The sequence below is a fragment of the Lepidochelys kempii genome, chromosome 3 (genome assembly GCF_965140265.1).
Source record: "Lepidochelys kempii isolate rLepKem1 chromosome 3, rLepKem1.hap2, whole genome shotgun sequence".
NCBI classification, from domain to species: Eukaryota; Metazoa; Chordata; order Testudines; family Cheloniidae; genus Lepidochelys; species Lepidochelys kempii.
This window is the reverse complement of record NC_133258.1, coordinates 195150010-195177063: the sequence shown is the minus strand read 5'-3', so window position 1 is coordinate 195177063 and position 27054 is coordinate 195150010. Positions and strand designations below refer to the sequence as shown.

At 45.0% G+C, this 27054-nt stretch overlaps 1 protein-coding gene across 2 annotated transcripts in view; it reads right to left on the bottom strand.

Annotated features, from left to right (window-relative positions):
* The window catches only part of PELI1 (pellino E3 ubiquitin protein ligase 1), a 146410-nt gene that overhangs the window by 88729 nt on the left and 30627 nt on the right, over window positions 1-27054 (bottom strand). The gene's annotated exons all lie outside the window — the stretch shown is intronic.

The following is a 27054-nucleotide window of genomic DNA, read 5'->3' as shown; positions in this document are numbered from 1 at the left end:
ATACTTACCTACATGCCTCCAGCTTTCATCCAGATCACACCACACGATCCATTGTCTACAGCCAAGCTCTACGATACAACCGCATTTGCTCCAACCCCTCAGATGGAGACAAACACCTACAAGATCTCTATCAAGCATTCTTACATCTACAATACCCACCTGCTGAAGTGAAGAAACAGATTGACAGAGCCAGAAGAGTTTCCAGAAGTTACCTACTACAGGACAGGCCCAACAAAGAAAATAACAGAACGCCACTAGCCATCCCCTTCAGCCCCCAACTAAAACCGCTCCAACGCATCATCAAGGATCTACAACCTATCCTGAAGGACGACCCACCACTCTCACAGATCTTGGGAGACAGGCCAGTCCTTGCTTACAGACAGCCCCCCAACCTGAAGCAAATACTCACCAGCAACCACACGCCATACAACAGAACCACTAACCCAGGAACCTATCCTTGCAACAAAGCCCGTTGCCAACTGTGTCCACATATCTATTCAAGGAACACCATCATAGGGCCTAATCACATCAGCCACACTATCAGAGGCTCATTCATCTGCACATCTACCAATGTGATATATGCCATCATGTGCCAGCAATGCCCCTCTGCCATGTACATTGGCCAAACTGGACAGTCTCTACGTAAAAGAATAAATGGACACAAATCAGACGTCAAGAATTATAACATTCAAAAACCAGTTGGAGAACATTTCAATCTCTTTGATCACTTGATTACAGACCTAAAAGTGGCAATTCTTCAACAAAAAATACTTCAAAAACAGACTCCAAGGAGAGACTGCTGAATTGGAATTAATTTGCAGACTGGATACAATTAACTTAGACTTGAATAAAGACTGGGCGTGGATGGGTCATTACACAAAGTAAAACTATTTCCCTAGTTTATTCCCCCCCCTTGATCATCACTACAAAAGGTTTCCCCCCCCCCCGCTCTCCTGCTGCTAAAAGCTCACCTTACCTGATCACTCTCGTTACAGTGTGTATGGTAACACCCATTGTTTCATGTTCTCTGTGTATATAAATCTCCCCACTGTATTTTCCACTGAATTCATCCGATGAAGTGAGCTGCAGCTCACGAAAGCTTATGCTCAAATAAATAAGGTGCCACAAGTCCTCCTTTTCTTTTTGCGGATACAGACTAACACGGCTGCTACTCTGAAACCTGTGTTGGCAGTAGTTGGAGAAAACTCCAGTGTTTTCTGTGTGTCACAGTGTGACTCCAGGTTTCAGAGTAACAGCCTGTTAGTCTGTATTCACAAAAAGAAAAGGAGGACTTGTGGCACCTTAGAGACTAACCAATTTATTTGAGCATAAGCTTTCATGAGCTACAGCTCACTTCATCAGATGCATACGGTGGAAAGTGTAGAAGATCTTTTTATACACACAAAGCATGAAAAAATGCCTCCCCCCACCCCACTCATTTTGATAATTTTAGATAAGCTATTACCACCAGGAGAGTGGGGTGGGGGGAGGTATTTTTTCATGCTTTGTGTGTATAAAAAGATCTTCTACACTTTCCACCGTATGCATCTGATGAAGTGAGCTGTAGCTCACGAAAGCTTATGCTCAAATAAATTGGTTAGTGTGATTCCAAGTTTTCAACAATGAAGATTACCTGGGTGCGTAGAATCTGGCAGTCATTTTGGTTATTTCATAGTTTCTCTTTTAGAACCAACAAACTCAAGATTATCTAGGGGAGGCATTAGCATCGTCCACACATTATTTATAGGATATGCAGTGAAGTACAAGCTCATGCACTGATGTGGCATAACAGGGATAGGTAATCGGCAGTCGGCTCTGCACTCATCTTGCACTGTGTAAAACAGAGACTTCAACTTGTTCACATGCTTGAAAATGGCCACAAATCCAATGAAACAAAATTTCACATCTTTCATTTCTTCTGTAGCAGTAGCTGCTGAGAGCGGAATGTTAATCAGATGATCAGGCAGGTAATACGTAGCAGCTCCAGTTCCTGGTTAAGCTTAATCTCCAGTGCAAACTTAGTTATGTAGGAAGCAGAATCTGTGTTAGTTGTGGGTAGAGGGAACACAGGGCGGTGGGGGGCCTGGGCAAGGTCACTCCCCCGATTTGCTGCTGAAGCTGGCTGCCCTCACTGTGCCCCCTCACTATCAGCAGCCCAGGGTCGCCTCCGGTTGCGGCCACATTTTCCCCAAGTTAGTTGGTACACCTCAGACATGTTAGTTACTTCTGACTCAACAAAATGTATGTCAGCAAAGGGGATGAATATCACATCAGCACAAAACAATGGGGGTTTATTCGCTTTGAAATAAAAAATGAAAACAAAAGGCCAACAATCGGATGGTCCAAAACATCAGGAGACTGTCAAAAATCAGACTAGATGCCATGTTCAGTTTAGATACTAAAGCAGTGTCATTTTCTTCCAGATACTTATGAGTGAGGTTGTCTGCATTAGGCAGGTTTTTTGCTGCTGGACAGTATTGTTGCACAAAGTCACCTAGAGGCCCCTCTGCGACTAACAGTGGTTGTCCAGTGAAACAAAGAGCACACACAAATTCACTGCCAATCATGCAGTGTCCTGTCTTTCAGTAATGCCCTGGTGAAAGCTCCCAATATTGACTGTTTATCCCGAAGCTCACTTTCTTCTTTAGCTTCTTGTGTCGCTCACTTTTGACACGCTCCTTTATTCTGTCAGCACACGCCCCGACCCCAATGCTGCAGGACTTGCAGTGCAATGCATCCTCTTCGCTCCTGTCTTCACTTTTCTTGAAAATTTCTAAGCACGGATTTTTCTGTTGGTATTCAGGCATACATTTGCCTTTTTGCCCCGGGTTTACCTTATCTTTATCTGCGAAGGATTGATTGCTTAAATTCAGTGCTGCACTAAACGGACACAAAGGAATAGGAGGGCTGTGTCTCCTTGTGAGCCAATCATAGCGTGATATTAACATTGTTTGATTTTCTGACCTGCACCGTGTGTTCTACTTCAATTGCAGAGCTGCAGGACACAACAATTGGGTAAAGTGTTCGCGTTTAAAAAAAAAATAAGAAAAAATATTGAGTGGACTGATAAATGGGTGTAAATCACTAAAAACTGAACTCTAATAAAAAACTGGTAATCGATCAGTAATAATTGGTAAAAACTGAAAACACAGAACACTAACAGTGAGCTGACATGGTTATTGGGAACATAGCTATGTGTGTTATTTCCTCGTATTCTTAATGTTGTGCAGAGATCAAATGTTTATGAAGAGGTAGAAGATGGGCCTGATCCTGAACTTCCATCACCTTCAAGGGGAGCTCTGTGTGCAGAATCCTTGCAAGATGGGCCTTCTGACTGTAGCTAGCAACACTTTTTGGTTGTCTAACTATTCTAATGGTGTCTGGTTTCTTTCAGCATCTTAGAAAATGATTAGTTTCCCAAGGGGCATTGGCAGGTTAAATATTCTGGGCCTAAGCCTGCTGTCATTGACATAAATGAGCATTGATTTTCATGAGGGTATGGCAGGACCCTATTTCTTAGAATTCTCATTTCAGTTTGTGTGTTACAATGGCTTGAGTTTATGGGAACAGACTATTTTGCTCAGTTGAAAGCAAACTAAGCAGAAGTAGGATTTTTTTTTAAAACATATAAAAATCCAAATTTGTATTTCCTTTTCTCAGGTGATGCTTAGCTTACTTTTTATATTCAGCTAATGGAGAGTGAAACAACAGTGAGAGCTGGCTGGCCTGTTCTGTCAGTTTTCTATTGTGCTACCTAGTTATGTAAAGTTTGGAAGGAAAACACCGCAAGGGAGGGCGTGTGTCCAACTTAAACAAATGTTTCAAAGGGCTCATGCATGCAACATTTTCGATTTGGGCAAGGAATTGCATTGACTTCAATGGGACCGGACTCACCTGAGTAAACAATGAATGAGTAAAGCTTCTAGGACTGGGTCAGGGTCAGTCTTGCAGTGACATCCATGTGGGTGCCACTGTAAGATCAGGGCCCTTCTGATTTCATTGGGGTTCCATGTGGATGCAGGGGAGAGCCCACCTTCAACTGCAGGATCAGGACCTTAATTTGCAAACACTTATTTTATATCAAACCCCACCCTTTGATCTGACAAGCTAGTTTATTAGGAAATGCATTTGATGATCTGTCTCCTATTTTCAGAGTTTCTGTGAAAGCTTAGGAATTGTGCTTCTACCATGTACTCTTCAGAATTACTAGCTGCTTTTGTTTCATTACTGTTGAGTTCTGGTGTTGTTCCAGACTCACACCTCGGTAACTGAAGGCAAGATGTGGTCATTAAGAAGTTGGGAATCAAGCTACTTTGGGTTGTGTTATATTCTGATTTGACTTCATGTAATTAAGTGTTGATCCTCTGAGATTTAGGGCTGGGCTACACTACAAAGTTAGGTCAGCTTAACTACATTGCTCAGGGCTAAGAATAAATTTCATGCACTGCGTGATCTAGTTAAGCCAACCTATGCCCCAGTGTAGACACTGCTAGGTCAATGGAAGACAGCTTACAGTACACAGCTGTTCCGCAAAAGCCTTGCTGCGGTAAGGCACACAGCGTAGCTACTCTTTGCCGGAGGAGAGAGTTCTCCTGTCGCCAAAGCACTGTCCACACCAGCGCTTTTGGTCGGTAAAACTTCTGTCGGTCAGTGGCATGTTTTTTCCCCCCCACACCCCAGAGCAAAGTGCAGTGTAGACATAGCCTTGGAGAGGTAGGTTTGCTACAGTGATGGAAGATCCCCTTCCATGGCTGTAGTATGCATCTACACTACAGCAGTGCAGCTGTAGTGTTTCTAGTGTAGACGTCACCCGTTTCCCTCTAGCTGTAGGCAGAGAGAAGAAAGGAGAATGGTTTTGAACCTAGTGGGGGCATATAGCTGGGTCCCTGGGCACAGTCTTAACTAGTCAGTGCAGAGCCAGATACCTATTTTATTGTTTAGTGCATGACGATTATTAATAATGGAGCCATCTCCCACCAGTCAGTAACCTACTTTTCCTGCATTGAGGATTTTTTGGCCACATACTCAAATCCTGTGTTAGTCAAAGCAAAATGTTGACAAGGAATACTGCACGTTCATTTAAACTTTAATCCCTGGCAGAGCATGACAAATTAAAAAAAGTTACAAGGCCTGATTCTGCTCTCGCTTTCACCAGTAAGTCAGGCATTACTCTAGGGGTGGCCAACCTGAGCCTGAGAAGGAGCCAGAATTTACCAATGTACATTGCCAAAGAGCCACAGAAATATGTCAGCAGCCCCCCCTCCCGCCCACATCAGCTCTCTCTTCCCTCCCCCACCCCAGCGCCTCTCACCCACCGGCAGATCCACTGATCAGCATCCCTCCCCGCACCTCTGATCAGCAGTTTTATGGCGTGCAGGAGGCTCTGTGGGGGGAAGGGGAGAGGAGTGAGGGCACAGCCCCCTCAGGGGAGGGGGCAGGAAGGAGTGGAGTGGGGGCAGGGCCTGTGGCAGAGCCAGGGGTTGAGCAGTGAGCACCCCCCGGCACATTGGAAAGTTGGCGCGTGTAGCTCCAGTCCCAGAGTTGGTGCCTATACAAGGAGCCGCATATTAACTTCTGAAGAGCCACTGGTTGGCCACTCCTGCATTACTCCATTGACCTCTTTGAAAATTACACAGCCTGATAGTGACTGAACCGCAGGATGGCAGATAAAGACAATCAGCCGGACTTGCAGGAGCAGGATGTAGAAGCTGCCCTGCAAGTAAATTCAGATCTATTATCATCAGCAAGATCTGACTGTAGCTGTCATTCTAATGGCAGCAGCCAGTGCAGCTCAACCCAGATGTCATTGATCCCCATTCCTTTATACAAAGGAGCAGGGGAGTAAATGCCTTTTGCAATTGCTGGAGCTTTAGAGTCAAGGTGAAGGGAAGACCAGGAAGGACTAAGTTACAATAATCTACACAGGATTTAACTATCCACCACTAATGTCGTTTTAAAGAGGGCTAATAACTGTATCAACATTCAGCAAGACTACAGAAAGATCAAATAGACATGTTAGGATCCAATCCTGTGAACCCTCACCCACCTGAGCACACCTCCAAAAGTAACGGAAGTCAAAGTACATGGACTTTCTTTGTCTGTAAGACAGTGAAGCAACTGCAATGTTGCCTCCTTTCATATAGCAGTCTTCATTCCAATCACTGGAAAAAGAGATCTTAGTCAGTTGGAACGAGCTTATGTGCATAATTTGTTTATAACAAACTACAAAAGTGGACAAGCAAGACCTAGTACCTAGGGCTGCACATGCATTCAAAGACAGTTACCCTTTTCTATGTTGTAGCTAAGAGTCTGAAAAGCCACTGAAATCAATTCCAACAATAGTTTATAGCTGACAGACTAAAATTTCAAGTAGATTTTGGATGGCAGGAAAGTTTCCACACTCACCCCCTGCCTCCAAAGGAGCCTCGTTCTTAAACTTAGAAACTGGGGATTTACTCACCCTTAAATTTTTGAAACAGTTTTACAAGAGCTTTGGCAACAAAGGTGCAGGTCAGAAGCTGATAATAAAACAACCTAAAGAGGATTGAAACAGATTAGATTGCAGCTTCTCAGACCTATGGGGCCAGAAAGCAGCCAGATCCACCCAGCTGAGAATTTCCTGCCTCTGCGTGTGTGGGGGAGGTTCTCAGATGGCAAAGCCAGCATGCCCAGTTCTTGTGCCACCTAACATCACATTCTGGCTAGATCCAGATGGCATTCTGTCCCTTGGAAACCATTGCCAGCTGGCACAGGTTAGAGCATTCTCTGCTAGACTATAGATCTGGCCTCAGAATCACAGATTTAAGTGACCCTCCCCGGAGCGTCCCCATCTCCAGCTACTGTGCCAAGAGGAAACGGCTCAGCAGGGAATCTGGCAATTGTGCTTCTCATGAGCTTTTATACCACAGCTCCCTAATCCTAAACACAAAGAGATCTGTTTGCATGCGCTGAACAATAGCAGGTTTATCAGGCACATCTCTACATTCAGAGGCTTCATTTTGTCATGAAAGTGATCATCTTCCCCTCCTTAAGGTAATGTGGAGAAACGTGCACCAAGAGTTCAGAGTAGCAGCCGTGTTAGTCTGTATTCGCAAAAAGAAATTTGTTAGTCTCTAAGGTGCCAAAAGTACTCCTTTTCTTTTTGTGCCACTGCTCCATATTCTGTAGGGAGCACCCAAGCAATTGCAAGGGTGTTCAGATCAGAGACCTACAACTTGGCTTCTAATTAGCCTACACAGAAGTGATTTCACTTGTCGTTTAACTGGATTTGAGCCAGGCCTTGAATGCCTAGGGCTTGATTTTCAGAGGTGCTGAACAATCAAAAGGCACTAAAAGTGTGCTCAGCATTTCTGAAAACCAGGCCACCAGGACTTTAACATTTTCTGCTATCTGAACCTCTCTCCCCCCTTTACTTTTTGGGTAACTCGGCACTTGGTCAGATAGTCAGATCCCTCTATGATCCGGATAGAGATACATACACATACACTGTACTAGAGGACAAACCTCTAGTTTAGTAGTCAGGAGACCTAGTTTCCATTAGTGGCTCTGCTACAGAGTTGCATGTCATAGAATATCAGGTTGGAAGGGATCTCAGGAGGTCATCTAGTCCAAGCTCCTGCTCAAAGCAGGACCAATCCCCAACTAAATCATCCCAGCCAGGGCTTTGTCAAGCCTGACCTTAAAAACCTCAAAGGAAGGAGATTCCACCACGTCCCTAGGTAACACATTCCAGTGCTTCACCACCCTCCAAGTGAAAAAGTTTTTCCTAATATCCAACCTAATCCTCTCCCACTGCAACTTTAGACCATTACTCCTTGTTCTGTCATCTGCTACCACTGAGAACAGTCTAGATCCATCCTCTTTGGAACCCCCTTTCAGGTAGTTGAAAGCAGCTATCAAATCCCCCCTCATTCTTCTCTTCTGCAGACTAAACAATCCCAGTTCCCTCAGCCTCTTCTCATAAGTCACGTGTTCCAGTCCCCTAATAATTTTTGTTGCCCTCCGCTGGATGCTTTCCAATTTTTCTTGTAGTGTGGGGCCCAAAACCGGACACAGGACTCCAGATGAGGCCTCATCAATGTCAAATAGAGGGGAACGATCACGTCCCTAGATCTGCTGGCAATGCCCCTACTTATACAGCCCAAAATGCTGTTAGCCTTCTTGGTAACAAGGGCACACTGTTGACTCATATCCAGCTTCTCGTCCATTGTAACCCCTAGGTCCTTTTCTGCAGAACTGCTGCCTAGCCATTTGGTCCCTAGTCTATAGCAGTGCATGGCATTCTTCTGTCCTAAGTGCAGGACTCTGCACTAGTCTTTGTTGAACCTCATCAGATTTCGTTTGGCCCAGTCCTCTAATTTGTCTAGGTCCCTCTGTATCCTATCCCTACCCTCCAGCGTATCTACCACTCCTCCCAGTTTAGTGTCATCTGCAAACTTGCTGAGGGTGCAATCCACGCCATCCTCCAGATCATTAATTAAGATATTGAACAAAACTGGCCCCCAGGACTGACCCTTGGGGCACTCCGCTTGATATCGGCTGCCAACTAGACATGAAGCCATTGATCACTACCTGTTGAGCCCGATGATCTAGCCAGCTTTCTATCCACCTTATAGTCCATTCATCCAGCCCATACTTCTTTAGCTTGCTGGCAAGAATACTGTGGGGGACCGTATCAAAAACTTTCCTAAAGTCAAGGAATAACACATCCATTGCTTTCCCCTCATCCACAGAGACAGTTATCTCATCATAGAAGGCAATTAGATTAGTCAGGCATGACTTGCCCTTGGTGAATCCATGCTGACTGTTCCTGGTCACTTTCTTCTCCTCTAAGTGCTTCAGAGTTGATTCCTTGAGGACCTGCTCCATGATTTTTCCAGGGACTGAGGTGAGGCTGACTGGCCTATAGTTCCCCGGATCCTCCTTCCCTTTTTTAAAGATGGGCACTACATTATCCTTTTTCCGGGACCTCCCCCAGTCACCATGAGTCTTCAAAGATAATGGCCAATGGCTCTGCAATCACATCAGCCAACTCCTTTAGCGTTCTCGCATGCAGTGCATCCAGCCCCATGGACTTGTGCTCATCCAGCTTTTCTAAATAGTCCCGAACCACTTCTTTCTCCACAGAGGGCTGGTCACATCCTCTCCATGCTGTGCTGCCCAATGTAGTAGTCTGGGAGCTGACCTTGTTCGTGAAGACAGAGGCAAAAAAAGCATTGAGTACATTAGCTTTTTCTACATCCTCTGTCACTAGGTTGCCTCCCTCATTCAGTAAAGGGCTCACACTTTCCTTGGCTTTCTTCTTGTTGCTAACATACCTGAAGAAACCCTTCTTGTTACTTTTAACATCTCTTGCTAGCTGCAACTCCAGGTGTTATTTGGCCTCTGATTTCCCTCCTGCATGCCTGAGCAATATTTTTATAATCTTCCACTTCTTGTAAGCTTCTTTTTTGTGTTCAAGATCAGCAAGGATTTCACTGTTAAGCCAAGCTGGTCACTTGCCATATTTACTATTCTTTCTACACATTGGCATGGTTTGTTCCTGTAACTTCAATAAGGATTCTTTAAAATACAGACAGCTCTCCTGGACTCCTTTCCCCCTCATGTTATTCTCCCAGGGGATCCTGCCCATCAGTTCCCTGAGGGAGTCAAAGTCTGTTTTTCTGAAGTCCAAGGTCCATATTCTGCTGCTCTCCTTTCTTCTTTGTGTCAGCATCCTGAATTCAACTATCTCATGGTCACTGCCTCCTAGGTTTCCATCCACTTTTGCTTCCCCTGCTAATTCTTTCCAGTTTATGAGCAGCAGGTCAAGAAGAGCTCTGCTCCTAGTTGTTTCCTCCAGCACTTGCACCAGGAAATTGTCCCCTACACTTTCCAAAAACTTCCTGGATTGTCTGTGCACTGCTGTATTGCTCTCCCAGCAGATATCACGGTGACTGAAGTCTCCCATGAGAACCAGGGCCTACGATCTAGTAAGTTCCGTTTGTTGCCGGAAGAAAGCCTTGTCCACCTCATCCCCCTGGTCCGGTGGTCTATAGCAGACTCCCACCATGACATCACCCTTGTTGCTCACACTTCTAAACTTAATCCAGACACTCTCAGGTTTTTCCTGCAGTTTCATACCGGAGCTCTGAGCAGTCATACTGCTCTTACATACAATGCAACTCCCCCACCTTTTCTGCCCTGCCTGTCCTTCCTGAACAGTTTATATCCATCCATGACAGTACTCCAGTTATGTGAGTTATCCCACCAAGTCTCTGTTATTCTAATCACATCATAATTCCTTGACTGTGCCAGGACTTCCATTTCTCTCTGCTTGTTTCCCAGGCTTCTTGCATTTGTGTATAGGCACTTGAGATAACTTGCTGATCATCCTGCTTTCTCAGTATGAGGCAGGAGCCCTCCCCTCTCGCGCTCTCCTGTTTGCGCTTTCTCCCGGTATCCCACTTACCTCAGGGCTTTGGTCTCCTTCCCCCAGGGGACCTAGTTTAAAGCCCTCCTCACTAGGTTAGCCAGCCTGCTTGCTAAGATGCTCTTCCCTCTCTTCATTAGGTGGAGCCCATCTCTGCCTAGTACTCCTCCTTCTTGGAGAAAGAATCCAAAGCCTTCTCTCCGACACCACCTGCATAGCCATTCATTGACTTCCACGATTTGACGGTCTCTACCTGGGCCTTTTCCTTCCACAGGGAGGATGGACGAGAACACCACTTGCACCTCAAACTCCTTTATCCTTCTTCCCAGAGCCACGTAGTCTCCAGAAATCCGCTCAAGGTCATTCTTGGCAGTATCATTGGTGCCCACGTGGAGAAGCAGGTAGCAATCTGAGGGCTTGATGAGTCTTGGCAGTCTCTCCGTCACATCGTGAATCCTAGCTTCTGGCAAGCAGCAGACTTCTCGGTTTTCCTGGTCAGGGTGGCAGATAGATGACTCAGTCTCCCTGAGGAGGAAGTCCTCGACGACCACCACCTGCCTCTTTCTCTTGGGAGTGGTGGTTGTGGAACCCCCATCCCTAGAGCAGGGCATCTCACGCCTTCCAATCGACAAAGTTTCCTTCTGCTCCTTTCCCTCAGATGCATCATCTAGTCCACTCTCCGCATTAGTACCTGTGGAGAGAACATGAAAATGGTTGCTTATCTGTATCTGCATTGCTAGTACATGGATGCTCCCCTTTTCTTCTTCTGGAGGTCACATACTGCCAAATTTCTTCTCCGTCCTTCTGTCCCCGCTGCGCAGCCTGCTCTGAATCTTCAGAATTTTGTGCCCGTAGAAGCATATCCTGACATCTGTCCAGGAAATCTTCAGTTTCTCTTATGCAACGCAGGGTTGATACTTGTTTCTCCAGACCTTCAACCTTCTCTTCCAACATGGAGACCAGCTTGCACTTTCTACAGACAAAGTTGCTTCTGTCCTGTAGAACAAAGACAAACATGGCACATTGTGTGCAGGTAACAACAGCTGAATGCTCACCATCCATACTACCTTCCTTCTAAGAGCTTCTTCAGGTGTTGTAGTAACTACTCAGAGAAGCCTGCAAGATGAAAGCCTCAGTGGGCTCTCCCCAGGCAAACTCCCTCTGTTAGCCTCTCCATTGTTCACCACTCAGCTGGTTCACAGCTGACTGCCATGTGACCCTGTGGAAATCACTTTGCCTCTCCTTGCCTCAATTACCCTGTCTATACAAGGGAGTGGAAGATCATGTAGTCACCACCCATAGTGCCCTCTTGTGTCAAGGGGCAACACTCCTCATCTCCAGTGCCTCCTGTGGGCCATCTGCCTCTGACCAGGTCTTCCATAGCTCAGCCCTCTGGCTAAGTCCCATGAAGGTTAGTCCCCTTCCAAGGCAACAAGAAGGTCCCACTGAAAGTTCATAAAGCATCTCAAGACAAGAGAGCCTTCAACACAACACCCTCCCCCAATTATTCCTCAGTGTGTGCTGTGGGGGGTCAATCTTCAGCCTCACCCTAGGCTTTTGATATTCCTTAAGCAGGCTCCCTCAGGGGCTGGTGGGGGAAATCCAGCCCATGCTCTACTCTGGGTTACAGCCCAGGTATTAAGCAGCTAGATCTACTTCTTCAGACCTACTGGATTGTTTCCTCCAAGCCCCACTGGTGCTGCTTCCCCCCAGCTTATGCTTAACAGTCTCACTTTGGTGCCCAGGCCTGTGCCTAGATCCTCCTGGCTGCTCGTATCTCTGATGAGCTAATCACTCTTCCACCCCTTCCAGGCTCCACTGAAGGGCTTTCACTAATCTTGTTGCAGGGCCTCCCCCACAGCAGCCTAACCCAACTCCCAAGGAATCCTCCTACCTGGGTTCTTGCCATTTAAGCCCTATTTCAGGACTTCCCCACACCAAGCTGAGCCTGTGGTCTCTAGGGTCTCTTCACAGATAGTTCCTGCCTTCTCAGCTTCCTCATGAGGCCCAGGTACCTAATGAGCCTCCACCCCCTCTGGTCAAGGGGCAGTAGCCAATCACAAGTGCACTAATTGGCAGTAACCCCTTGTTTAACAGGTGATGGGAGTAAGCCCCATCACATGGGGATAACAATACCACCTCAACCTTGTAAAGCACTTGGAGATCTATATACAAGAGCTAAATATTATGTGACTACGTTCATGTCCTTTTAGTGCCTTTTTTATTTTGCATTTAAAAGTAGTCTGTCTGAATATTTTTACCACACTCGCTGTGCTTCTCTCACTGCCTTTGCAAAGATTTTACTTTGGGAAAAGACCCCTGATAACATTTGTTTCTTATTACTCAGGTGGCTGCAGTTTGCTTGATCAGCTGCTCAGACTTCTGTTTTCAATGTTCTGTGATGCTGCCAGTCAGTCAATGTCAGAAAACAACCTCTTGGTGGTTTTAAATTCAGAAAATATAGCCTTTTCCAATATATATGCAATAAGCACTTAAAAGAATGAAAAGCAGCCCAGCTTTTACACATATGCAAACAAGAAACAAGCCAAAAGGAGCTCACTGACAATATTTCACTAGCTGCTAGGGTTGTGCAAATGAGAAGGAAGGCACTTCCTTTCATAAATATTGAGATCAGCAGTAGCAGCAGCACCTGCTTCAGGAACCACGTAGACCACACTGAATTATGTTCCACATTATTTCTGTTGAGTTGTGTATGTGAACAAAATGAGAAAAGAAGGAAATCACTCTGGATGGACTCTGAGCAGAAAAGCTTCCACCATCTGTTACTCTTATCTTCCAGGGCAACTTGGAATATGAGAGCAATTATGGTTGTGCAGAAAGGACATTCACCATTGAGATAAATTATATAAAATGCTTGGGGGCCAAGGGATTCCTTCACATAATAAGCCAGTGGGGGTATAAGTCTGTTAGTGACATTCACTAACAAGAGAACTCTAGAAGCGATTGATGGGATAAAACAAAGTCATCAAATAGCCATGAACAAGACCTTTCCAATATTGAGGTCAGGGCTTCCTGTGAAATCTGGAAGTTAACTTTGCCTGCAGAGCTGCTATCATTCCAGTTCTTTCATAGGTCAAAACTCCAGCAGGCAAGATATTACCAAATACCCCCAGAGTCAAGACTTCTATGAGAAGAAATAATGAGAGATTTTCTAAACGTCAAGGGTTCTCGCCTTGAAGAACTTTACATAGAGGGAGTATGTGCTGACACACTTGCAGACGAAGGTGCTCTGTATTTCTTTGAGCCAACTGAGTCCATATCAAGCGTTAGCTGATCACATGGCTTTCCACCATCCTTGCTTGCAACTGAGACGACTGGGCCAATGGATCCACTGCAGCCCGTCACAGTGTCAAAGATTTTAAAGCAAGACGGGGCCATTGGGACTATCTAGTCTGACCTCTGGCATAAGACAGGGCAGAGATTTTCACCCAGTAATTCCTGTATCAAGCCCATAACACCTGGGTGAACTAGAGTGTAGCTCTTAGAGAGATATCCAGTCTTTATTTTAAGACTTCACATGTGGAAGGATCCACCACATCTCCCCCCAGGGTTAATTAACTTCATGGCTAGACTGAAGAGCTCTCTACTCTCAGATATATTCTCCCTGTGTAGGTACTTCTAGACGGTGATCACACCACCTCTTACCCTTCACTTCAATAAGCAAAACAGACTGAGCTCTCATGAATGCAGCTGCAAAATACCATTTAACACCCTCCCCTCCACAGCAATTTGGCATATGTGCAAAAAGGCATCTGCAGACACGTGCTTCTAGACAGTCATGCATTCTATGGAAAGGGGTGGCCTTGCATTGCTTTGATAACAATGGAATTTCCAAAGGACCAAGGATATGGCCAGGGAGGAGATGGCTTCTCTTAACATAGAGAAGATTTGCTGGTGTCAAAAGGTTTTTTGATTGGTTTTATACTTAAGACATTATCTGGACTGATGGCTCAGGTGATTAGCAGTGGGCGGAAGAATCAAACCAGTCACCTCTCAGTCACTGATCTGAGTTCAGTGGGAGTTTTGAGTTCCCAAGAAATGCAAGACTGGGCTCAATTATTTAGATTCATGTTGTTTCAATATGGTCAAACATCTTATTTTTACAACTGGTAAAATTAGCACCCAGCCTGAGATAGTCTGGGGCAAATGTACCAAGCCCCGTGACATTGGAAACCCACACAAATATTCACAGACCTGGTACACAGGGAGAACCCTGCATTTTGAGGCACAAATAGGCTCCTTGCTCCTGGAAACAGGTGCTTAGAAGATCACCACACTTGTTCATATAAACATAGGATTTTGCACAGCTCTCCCAGGCCCTGATTCAGGAACACACTTAAGCATTCATTAACTTTAAGCACATGCTTACATCCCATTGACTTTGTGTGTTCCATTGACCCCCATGTGCTTTTTCTGAACTGGGGCCTTAGTGCATAGACTCTGAAAACAGACCCCCATACAGTCTGCCATTGCAACTAAATCAAATTTCTGTGAATGGGTTACATTCATAAAATAGGGGCTCAGTGAAAACATTGGCACAAACTTTTCTAACAGTATGTACACTACAAATGACTTTAAAGAATGTGTAAAGGAGGTTTTGCTTTATCCTCTCACTACACACAGCATCATGTAAGATCACATAGCAAACAACTGCCCAGACAGAGACTGCATTATTTATTAGAACAAGCTACTGATCTTAAACAGGAGAAAAAACAAGGAAGATAGAAAACAATGACAGGTTTCAGAGTAACAGCCGTGTTAGTCTGTATTCGCAAAAAGAAAAGGAGGACTTGTGGCACCTTAGAGACTAACCAATTTATTTGAGCACGAGCTTTCATGAGCTACAGCTCACTTCTTCGGATGCATCCGATGAAGTGAGCTGTAGCTCACGAAAGCTCATGCTCAAATAAATTGGTTAGTCTCTAAGGTGCCACAAGTACTCCTTTTCTTTTTATAGAAAACAATGTTACTTAACTGTCAGAATAAAAGGACACAAGAAACAGGGAGCAAACAATACCTCTAGAGAATTTATGCCTACAGGAAAGTCATAAGCTATAATTTGTTTTAAACACTTCCCTACTTTTGGATGGGGACGGAGGGAACCTTAGGCACACTGTTATTTAACATTTTATTTGGGAGTTAGAAATGTACATAACCTACATTTCATAAATCCTGATATACAGATCACCTAGAACCAGGAGCTCTGACAGCTGCTTTTTCTGGTGAGAGGGGAGGAGAGGGGAGTAGAAGTGTGTGGGGGGGGGGCGGGGGGACAGAAGGAAGCAATTGGTTCTCTGCTTCCTCCCTTTTTTCAGATGCACAGGTCTGGATGCTGAGGGCTTTAGTTCAATTCTCCAGCATTTTTACTTGCTTCTTGTGTACTATTCTTTGACTCACTCCATTATTAGATTCAGACAGTCTGTAGCTTTATAAGACATTCCCTTCAAAATTCCAGTGATGGGCAAATTTCAAGAGGTTTGGAGATTCATTTTGGATGAACATCAGAAAGTTTACAACCTTACTTACATCTAACCAAAATAGATCTGTGGCCCTGAGGTTTCCTTAGGAGATAGTATGGTCTAGTGCAGAGGTCCCCAAAGTCTGGGGCGTGCCCCCAGGGGGTGAGCATGGAGCGGAGGAATGTCCGGGGAGATGCAGCGGGGCTTGAGCCAGCCCTCACAGGGGCAGGGAGCACCACCTAGCTCCTCCATGCCCCCAGCTCTGCTCCAGCCCCGATCCCTGGCCCCATCCCTGGCTCCCAGCCCCGCGCCTGGCCCCATCCCCAGCCTCTGCGCAGCTCCACTCCCTGCCCCAGACCCACCCCCAGCTGAGGCCCAAGCCTTGGATCCAGAGGTGAAGGTAAGCCGGTATGCCCCGGTACGGCATACCGGTAAGAGCTGGTGCGCCATACCGGGACCGGCTTTCCCAGATGACAATTTAAAGCCCTGGGGTAGCAGCGGCGAGGCTGTGGCGGGGATTTAAGGGCAGGGGCGCTAGCGGCGGCTGGAGCCCCAGGGCCCTTTAAATCACTGACGGAGCCTGGCCACCGCTACCCCAGGGATCGGGCAGCAGGGCTCAGGTGAGGATTTAAAGGGCTCGGGGCTCCAGCAGCCGCTACCAGAGTGGAGCCCCAGGCCCTTTAAATCTCTGCCAGAGCCCAGAGCCCTGGGGTAGCGGTGGCAGCCAGGAGCCCCCAGGGCTCCTCAGTGATTTAAAGGGCCCGGGGCTCCGCTGCGGTAGCGGCAGCTAGAGCTCTGGGCCCTTTAAATCATCCCCGAGCCCCTGGGCTCCCAGCCGCCTCTGCAGCTGGTAGCTCGGGGGTGATTTAAAGGGCCCCGGGCTCCCAGCCGCCACTACCGCAGCTGGACACCTGGCCCTTTAAATCAAGATTTAAAGGCCCCAGGGATTTAAGGCCCTGCCTCTTCCGGTTAAGGCCACGCCTCTTCTGGTTGAGGCCACACCCCTGCTCAGGACTCCAGCGGACCGGTAAGTCCTCTAACTGACTTTCACCCCTGCTTGGACCCCTTACCCCTGTCCATATTCCCCCCTCCCCCAGAGCCACGGCCCCAGGTTCACGGGGTGCAGGGGAGCACAGACAGGGGTAAGGGGGGGGGGCGCGACCAGCAAAAGTTTGGGGCTAACTGGTCTAGTGCAGTGGCTCTCAACCTTTTCAGACTATTATACCCCTTTCAGGAGTCTGATTTGTATTGTCTACCCCCAAGTTTCACCTCATTTAAAAACTACTTGCTTACAAAATCAGACATAAAAATACAAAAGTGTCATAGCACACTATTACTGAAAAATTGCTTACTTTCTCATCATATAATTATAAAATAAATCAATTGAACTATAAATATTGTACTTACATTTCAGTGTATAGAGCAAGTCATGTCTGTATGAAATTTTAGTTTGTATGGACTTTGCTCATTGATTTTATGTAGCCTGATGTAAAACTAGGCAAATATCTAGGTAAGTTGATGTACCCCCTGGAAGACTTCTGCATACCCCCAAGGGTACACGTATCCCTGTTTTTGAACCACTGGTCTAGAGAGTAGAGAAAGGGGCTGGGAATTGGGAGACCTGGGTTATGATGATACAGCTCTGCTGCTGACATGCTGTTTGACTTTGAGCAAGTTGCTGAACTGTTTTGTTCTCTGTTCCTCCACGAGGAAAATAGAAATAATATCTATGGCCCTGTCCTGCAAAGCATTTAAGCAGATGCTTCACTTTAAGCTCAAGAGCAGTCCGAGTGAAGACTACTCACATGCTTAGAGATAAACACATTGCTGGATTGCGGCCAACTTTGTAAAGTACTTTGATGAAAAGTACTATGTAAGTGAAAACTATTATTTGTATTTGGTTTTTAGAAATTAAAGTCAATACATGATATCCAGTGAAACACAAGTATTCAGATCAAATACTCTGCCAGCAAAGTGGATCATCTCCTGGCTGTGCTTAAAGCTCAGCCATCCTCTGCAAACTCAGCTGATGGAGATTCTAGAACTGGTCTGAAATATGCAATTTCCAGAGTCCATCAATTCCTGGCAGAATTCTGAGAGCTTCAAAGTTTCATGGTGAATAGCACTGGCACTTTGCACAGCATTGCATCCACCACTACTGATTAAAGCAAATTTGGAGTTTCTGGACCAAACTATCATTTTCAGTATGGCTACACATACATGGAAAAGTGAAAAATAACGGTCCCATATCTGAAAAGTGTTTTACACTATTGATCTCAAACTTCCCCGGAAAATTCTTCTCTGGTTAGAGAATACACAAGCAACATTCCAGCTACTTAGAGACACGCAAGCAAATATTCAGCTGGCCAAGAGGTTTTTAAAGCAAATTTGGGGAATAGATTTTAAAATCCAGTTTATAAGAGAAAGTGAATTACCATCGTAATTAGGAATTTGCTACTTCTAATGTTAGTGATTCATTAGATGGTATTATTCAGTTTGAGTCAGACCTGACCCAATGGTCCAACATTGTGTATAAGGGGCACTATGCAATTAGAGGTACCTGATTCACATGAGAAACTGAAGTAAGCTTTTGACCGCCTGTCATCATTAAAGATCCCATAGCACTTTTGCCCTAGCCACATTCCAGTCTGAGTAATTATACTGTGGCTGCCTGTGTTTCCCTTGGAATTTCAATTTCAATCCTGACCCCATTGAAGTCAATGGGAGTTTTGCCATTGACTTGAATGGGACCAAGATTTCAACCCATATTGCCATCCTATATTGTTGTGTTTTATTTAAGTATCAGTAAGGTGCCAATCAACATAGCATTTAGGGTTTGATTCAACTTCCATGGAAGCCAATGGAAAGATTTCTGTTGACTTCAGTGAGAGATGGATTAGGTCCTTAGACACCACTTTGGTATTTGTTTCTTGTTCTGAACTATTTATTTTTGTTGCTGTGCGCTGCTAAAACAGCTGCCCATTCCACCCCAGAAGTGGCTGCCATTCGATGGCACGTGTAAAGGAGTTGCTATACCCACAATTTAAAAAGCCTTTGGGGATCTGTCTGGATGCAAGGTATTATGCATTTGTAAGATGACATTAGTCTTAGATATTTTCTCACTTATTATGACTAAAACTTATTTAACCGGGGCCTGTCTTGTTTCAGAGAAGAATTTTCTATTTTTTTCCCTGTTGCAAAGCAGATGTTATTGTCATACTGTTGTTTGTGTTGCTATGGGATTCATGTGTGTGTGTGTCTATGTGAGAATTCAATTGGTTAGTAAATCTTATATTGTGCTATACTCATCCCAGCAACTACAGGCATGTTACTATGGTGAATCATATAGTAATTTCATTTGATTGGTGGATTTCAGAAATAGGCCACCTGGTGGAGTTAATTATGTTCAGGTAAGTAAAGGGGAGATGGTAGGGGGAAGAGAACAGGAAAAGAAACTCAGGCACTTCATGCCATACCGTTGTAATTTTATTTTTGCAAGACAGCAGCTGTACAGATATTTGAAGATGACAGCAAGGTCATGTTTTTTAAAATAACATACAAAATATATTAACTTGGCATGGGTATGTCTGAAATACATGATAGTGAACAGTGTGATATTTCATAACTCATGAATGTCAGAGTTGTGATGTATAAAGGGAAAAACCTTATGAACCGACAAAAATAACCAACAGCGAACTAGGAGAAAAGGATTGTTTCATGGTTAAATCTCAGGCTTAGGAGCCAGAAAATCTGGAGTGTGTTATCAACTCTGACAAAGACAAGTTACTTGTCTTCTCTGTTCCTCAGTTTCCATGTCTGTGAAATGGGGATAATTATACAGTCCTCACAGAAGTATTGCAACCTTAGTTTATTAACGCCAATAGTGCAAACCCAGACCCCTTCCCCGCTTCCCTCCTCTACCACCTTCCCAGGATACTAGCGGGGCCCTCAGCACCCCAAGAGCAGGGGCAAAGGGTGGCATCCTAGCCCCCCTGCCAAGAAAAGCGTGGGACCCACCATACCAGCATTGGCCATTTTGCCACACCACGGATGTGGATATTCGTGAATAGAAATGAGTATCCGCTGAACCACAGGGCTCTCCCGGGAACCACAGCGGAGAAGAGCAGAACGTGGGGCCGCCGCTCCCAGGAGCCAATGCCCTGCGCTGGTAGCTTCTCTGGTGCAGGTGTACCACTCTGCCCCCAGCCCTTCCACACAGCTGCATCTCCTGTCTGGGGTCTGTACAGCCCCGCTGGAAGACAGGGCTGGGGGTGGTATCTCTCTCTGTCCTAATGAGACATAAATTCATGAGAATCATTTTTATGCCAGGGGATATTAATGTTTATTGCTTTGTCTCTTTACCTGGCTCCACTGACTCTGTCATAGGGTGACGCTGGCCCTTTAAGAAGAGCAGGGCCAGTGCATCTCTGCCTCCTGAGCTCACTCCATTTGAACCTAAAGAGGGCACTCGGGTACTAGCCCTGCTCCCTTTTAAAGGGCCAGACTCCCTCTTAAAGTGGCTTCTGAAAAGGGGGGAGGAGAGTCACAGGGCCAGGCCAGTTTATTATCAAACATAGTGCCAATCGGTCAGTAACCAAAAGTCACCAACATAGTCCATTTATCACCCCAATGCATGTAGTCCCTAAAACCCCACTCTTCCCAGCACTCTGCTGGTAGCGCATCCTGACCATACTTTGGTGTTTTCCACCACACCAAGGCTCTGTCTCAGTCCTCTCCTTCTGTCTCTCAGCCAGGACAGCCACCTCAGCCCTTCCAGCAGGAGTGCACAGCTGCTGCTCTGTCCTGTGGGAACTCCCACCGTCTCTCTGCTCCTGGGAGAGCCTCCTCATCATGTCGTGACTTTGGGAAAGCCTCTGCACTTCGGTTTATACTATCTGGGAATAATACCTGGTCCTTTTGTAAAGTGCTCTGAGAACTATGAATGATGTGCTAAGTATTACCATCAGAGGCTATATCCTAGTATCTAGGCACTGCCCTGAGGGGAGGCAATGAGGAGTTGCACAGCCTCAGGTAGCAATCATGGAAGAATTGGGCCTGGCCCTGTCCGCTCTGTCGGCTGATGGGGAGCAGTTGAGCAAAGTCATGGCCCCTGTTCCTCCCTTCCCACTTTGAGATGATGTGTGCTCTTGGAGGAGCATGGAAGGAGAAGTCTCTTCTTCTACCTGAGAGCAGGGACTGCGGTTGCCCGTGGTCCTTGTGCTGGGGATGCATTGAGGGAGAGGCTGCGTGCTCTTATCTGAGCAAGTGCCCTTCACAATCTGACTCTTATTGTCAGACTAGTGCTGTCTATATCTCTCAGCTTTGGCCCATTTGTGTCTGTTGGTGTGTAGCCAATAATAGAAATATGTAGGATTTCTAATATGGTAGGTGTAAGTCTGTGACATGTTGAAAGAAATACCTTCCTACACTATGAACTTCCACCTTTCTTAAAGCTTGTTGGGGAAAAATACCATAAACTCTACTTGGGTTTGGTTGGGGTTCCCCCCGTTCTGCCCCCGCCAGAAAATTATTCTCACTTCTGCACATCCGTTTAACTTTCAAATGGTGCTTGGTAAAAGCAGGGGCTCTCTGCACTGATCTCACTGCAAAGTTTTTATATTTATGGCTTGTGTTACTTAGCATTTCACATGCGTTGTCTCCATTAGCAAGGGCTGAGGGCAGAAGGCAATGTGTGAATGAGTCGTGCAGGCGGGCAATTCTGAGCAGGCACCACTATTGGCTGTACCTTTTGTTACACGTAGGAGGTGATTCTCTAGACCAGCAACACCTCATGTGGGCGTGCTGAAGTTGTGACTGACAAAAAAAAAAAAATCCTCTGTATCTCAAAAAAGATGTTGTCTCCGAGAGCCAGATTTCATGGGGGAAAATGGGCAAACAGTCTGGGGAACAATGAGAAGTGGCCTGAACCTCAACTCAGATCTCTAACCAAACTGAACCCAAGATATTTTAGATTTGGGGGAGAAGAGATGCTCAAAAGAGAGCCCTTCCATTGCTTCCTAACCCCCTATAGGCTGAATTCCATCTCAGGGTCTCAGCAGGGCTGGCTATTTTTGTTTTGCTGCCTGCTCTCCTCAAATCTCATGAGTTTCAGGTTTTCAGAGACAGAGGGTGTGAGGTATAATGCATTTTGGGGCACCCCTGACCAAGAGAAGCCCTGAAGCAGATGAGGTTTGACTAAAGCAACTAGAGTTCAAAAGAGTAAGTTCCAGAACTGAGACCCCTTCCAAAACCCTGCTGGATTATCACCAAAGGTAGGGAGCTTGCAAGGACTGGGGAGAAGAAGATGGGAGTCAAGAAACAGGATGTTGGGAACTGGTCTGTAGAGGGGTCACTCAAGGAGCTGTTAGGCAGCGGGAAGGGAGAACCCTGAGTTAAGGACAAGGAGAAAGTTCTTGGTGAGTTGGAAGGAAAGAAAGAAAATAAAACAGGATGTAGTGAGAGGAGAGGGAGCAGGGTAAAAGAAGGACCTCAGAAAATTTGGTAAGACTTAGGATGGGAGAGGAGCGGCAAGGAACCCAGCACAGGAACCTTTTGAAGTCAGAAAAAACTTGTACCTAATGAACTGGGATGGAAATAAGACGTTGAATCTCCCACCCTAAGCAGGTGTTGGCATGTCCCCTCATCGCTCACTCAGAATCCAGATCCCATCCTCTTGCTCCTAATATGTAGCCACTCACACAACACTAATAATTATACCTCATCTCCAAGGATCCCAACTAGCCACAACCATTATCTAATCCCCACAATGCTCCTGGGCAGGAGGTAAGTGCGATTATCTTCACATCACAAATAAGGAAACCAAGACACAGTGACTAAGCAGCTTGTTTAAAGTCACACAGAAGATCAGGAGTGCTTGGTGTCCTGGCCGGTGCACTAAGAATACAGACACTTTCATCCAAGGACCTGATACCGTTTTATAAACAATCAAACCTCAAACCACTTCAGTGAGGTTACGGTAAGTAGGAGTCCCAAAGCATTTCCCTGCTTTAACTACTACAGTTTACTCCCTACCTGTGCAGAAGAAACTGAATAGGTGACATTCTACTTACTGTGGCATAAAGTGCCAGAGTTATGAGCCTGGTACACAAAACAGATGGATTAAGCTGCCGACAAGTTCTCTGTCAAAAGAGAAATTGGGACAGAGGTATCATTCCACTGCTTGGACAGCAAAGAAGCTGAGAGCCTGTTGCATCCCCTACTTCAGTAAATATCAGAGATGGAGACCCTGCCAACTTTCTGTCCTCAATTTCCCTTTCTCCCTTCGTTCTATTTGTGCCACAGCAAAGTCTGCACTTCTGATGTAAAGATGCCCACACACATTCAAAGAGTTCTTTTTATAAAACTGTATTATAGAGTTATCTCTGCATCTATTAAGGACTAGACAAGTCTGTTGCCTTAACACTTGGAAAACAAGTCTTCAAGCTCTAATTAACCCAATCATGAAAACTGCGCTTTAAGGATTTATCTGTAAAAAGCAAATCTGTAAAAAGCAAATCAGATTCTGAAATCAAATAGCAAAAACTTAACCAGAGTCAGATCCTAAAATGTTCTATTGAATCTGTTAGAATTTTTTTTAAAATATCCTCCCCAGTCTCAACAACATATTTGAGTCCTCAGGGCTTAAACCCACAAACAAACCATTAAATGGAGACAGCATTATTGATGGTTAGAAATGGAAGCTGGCAGTAAGGAGATGTAATGTACAGGAATTGATAAATTCATAGCGTCTAAGACCAGAAGGGACCATTGTGATAATCAAGTCTGACCTCCTATATAACACAGGCCATAGAACTTCCCCAAAATAATAGACCATATCTTTTAGAAAAACATCCAGTCTTGATTTTAAAATGGCCCATAATGGAGAATCCACCACAACCCCTTGGTAAATTGTTCCAATGATTAATTACTCTCATCATTACAAATTTACAACTTATTTCAAATCTAAATTTGTCTAGCTTAAACTTCCAGCCATTAGACTGTGTTACACCTTTTCTACTAGGTTGAATAGCCCATTGTTAAATATTTGTTCCGCATGTAGGTACTCTTGCCTGTAATCCAGGCACCCCTTAACCTTCTCTTTGTTAAGTTAAATACATTGAGCTCATTGAGTCTATCACTATAAAGCATGTTTTCTAAATCACTTAATTTTTCTCGGAGCTCTTCTCTGAACACTCTCAACATCCTTCCTGAGCTGTGGACACCAGAACTGGACACAATATTCCAGTAGCGGTCACACCAGCATCAATCACGTACAGAGGTAAAATAACCTCTTTGCTACTCAAGATTCTCCTGTGTATGCATCCCAGGATTGCATTAGCATTTTTGGCCACAGCATCACACTGGGAGCTCATGTTCAGCTGATTATCCACCATGACTCCCAAATCTTTTTCAGGGTTATTACTTCCCAGGATAGATTCCCCCATCCTGTAAGTGTGGCCTAAAGTCTTTGTTCTCAGATGTATGCCTTTACATGTAGCTGTATTAAAAGGCATATTGTTTGCCTGCACCCAGTTTCCAAGTGATCCAGATCGCTCTGAATCAGTGACCTGTCCTCTTCATTATTTACTACTTCCAATTTTTGTGTTATCTGCAAACTTTATAAGTGATGATTTTATGTTTTCTTCCAGGTCATTGATAAAGATGTTATATAGCACAGGGCCAAGAACCACTCCCTGTAGTACCCCACTGGAAACGGAGCCGCTTGGTGACAATTCCCCATTTACAGTTACATTTTGGGACCTATCAGGTGGGTAAATAGCTTTGGATCTCTCTAATGGCCCTCACTAGGTATGTTTACACTGCACATTAAGCTGTCTGTCTGTGGGATCCAGGCTTGTGGATTTGGTGTTTCCACACTGCATTGTAAACCTGGGTTTACAAGTGCTGGACCCAGGTGTCGTAGCTGTGCTAATAAGTCCATACTGCACTACACAGACCTTCTGACTTGGGTCTGCAGCTTCAGCCGCGTCCACACTGCAGATTGACAGGGCTTGGACCTGAGTCTCAATGGAACTTGGGCTCTGACCTCTTCCACCCAGCAGGGTCCTAGTACCAGGCTCCTGAGTTCTGCTGACCCAAGACCAATGTGTGTGTGGATGGAAGGGGGTCTGGGACTCAAACCTGAGTCAGAGCCTGGGCTTAGTGTGCAGTGTAGACATATCCACAGTCTTCTGTGTTTTGGAAGCCATCAGAACCCTGCCTGAGCAGCCGTGTATATATGTAGCTAAGCCTGGCATGTTATACGTGTTTAGTAAATGCCATTATTTGGACCCCACCGGGCCTTTGTGGTTCCTTTGTATGATATAAGACACAACAGGAGACCTAGGTTCTATTTCCAGGTCTGTCCCAACCTACTCTGCGTTGTTGGGTCAAATAGAACCTGATTTTACAAAGATGTTGACCACATACAAGGTTCATGGACTTTAATTGGAGTTGTGAGTGCTGTTTAGCTCCGAAAATCTGGCTCTTTGGCTCTCTAAGCCTAAATTTTCAGTGAGGTGCTTTTTTTAATGTAACAACTCTTTTATTAATTAGTTATACATATGTTTACTAATGGCTAAGGAATTAGTTCTGCCATCCCACTATAATTACATATATAAAAATCAAACGAGCTGCTCTTATGAGGGATTAAGCAGACAATTTTTTTTTTCCCTGAACATATAGATTTTTCTAACTCTATTAAGATCTACATCGAGCAAAATATAAACTGAACATTTTTGACACTTAAAATTGCACGGTAAAAAGCCTTTGGAGATCAAAGGTTTTTGAAGTTCCTTGAAGTTGTGCTTGAAATAAACAATTTCTTTTTAAAAAAAATCCTGCATTTTATTTGAGGATCAATGGTAGCTGATAGACTGTTTATTCTTAGTTGCAATGTGGGGGGTGGGTTGTTTTTTTTTAATAATAAAAACAAGGTTCTTCTTAACCCCTTCACAGGCAGTTCTTGAGCAGCCTCTATGCAGCATTAGGATGGGAACATGATAGCTACCCGGGGCAGCACCGATGCTGTATGTTGCTCCCTGTCCCAGACACACAAGACAGCACTGAAATATAGCATTGCCAAGCCTCCAGGATTGGCCTGGAGTCTCCTGGAATCAGCGTTGATCTCCCGGTGACTATTGAAAGCAATCCGGGAGATTTTAATAGGATATTTTAAGAAAATGACATTATGTAATTGGGGGGGGGGGCGGGGGGAATCTCCCGGAATAACTTCAGTCAGAGTTGGCAACCCTACTGAAAAAGTTAATAAAAAATATTCTACTTTGCTTTTTTGTGATTTATTTCCTTAAGATCTGAGGGCCACTCCATCTCACGGCAGTCATTAACCGTAGTTTCTTTCAGTAGCTCATCCTCAGAGCATAGATAGAAAGCTCTTTGGGGCAGGGACTGTCACTTACTATAGATCTGTACAGCACCTAGCCCAGTGGGGCTGCAACTTGCTTGGCCTCTAGGCACTACTTCAATATAAATGTTAAATTACACACAAAAAATGTACAAGAACATTATTAAGGTTGTAAAGTCAAGCACTCAAAAGTTAGGAAATGCCAGAAGTAAGGTTGCCATCATGCAACTTCAGTTGGCCTCCTTTGTGTGTCTGCATTATTTTACAGTCTTTAGTTACAGAATCACATACTATTTTTTTCCACCCAACCCCGTTGCAGACTCTGCCATGGGAAATTTCACCCCAAATGGTTTAAATTTGGCAGTTATAAGCAACTGAAAGTTGCATATTGTTGTGAGAAGTACCAGACAACTTTAACCAAGGTAGCACTCTCAGCTCTGCCTATCACAATGATAATAAAAGTATGTGGACGACATCATTTTCAAGGGACTTCTGATATGTACATGTGCACACACCTCTTTGTGTGTACCAAACCTCAGCTCCTGCAGAGTCCGTGCCAAGTTGAGCAAAGGCCATGAATTGCACATTTAAATATAGGTGTTTACCTGCACACAAAATGGAGATTTTTCGAAAACTGGTGAAAACGAACCTTGCAAAGACAGAGCATACAACCTCTGCAGTACTCTGCCACTAACAGCAGGAGGCTCTGACTGGCAGACAAACCTGCCAGTGGGTTTCCTGCATGGTAGTACCGAGCACTAATAGGTCACCAGCTCAGCTGAAATTCATTTATTAGCATG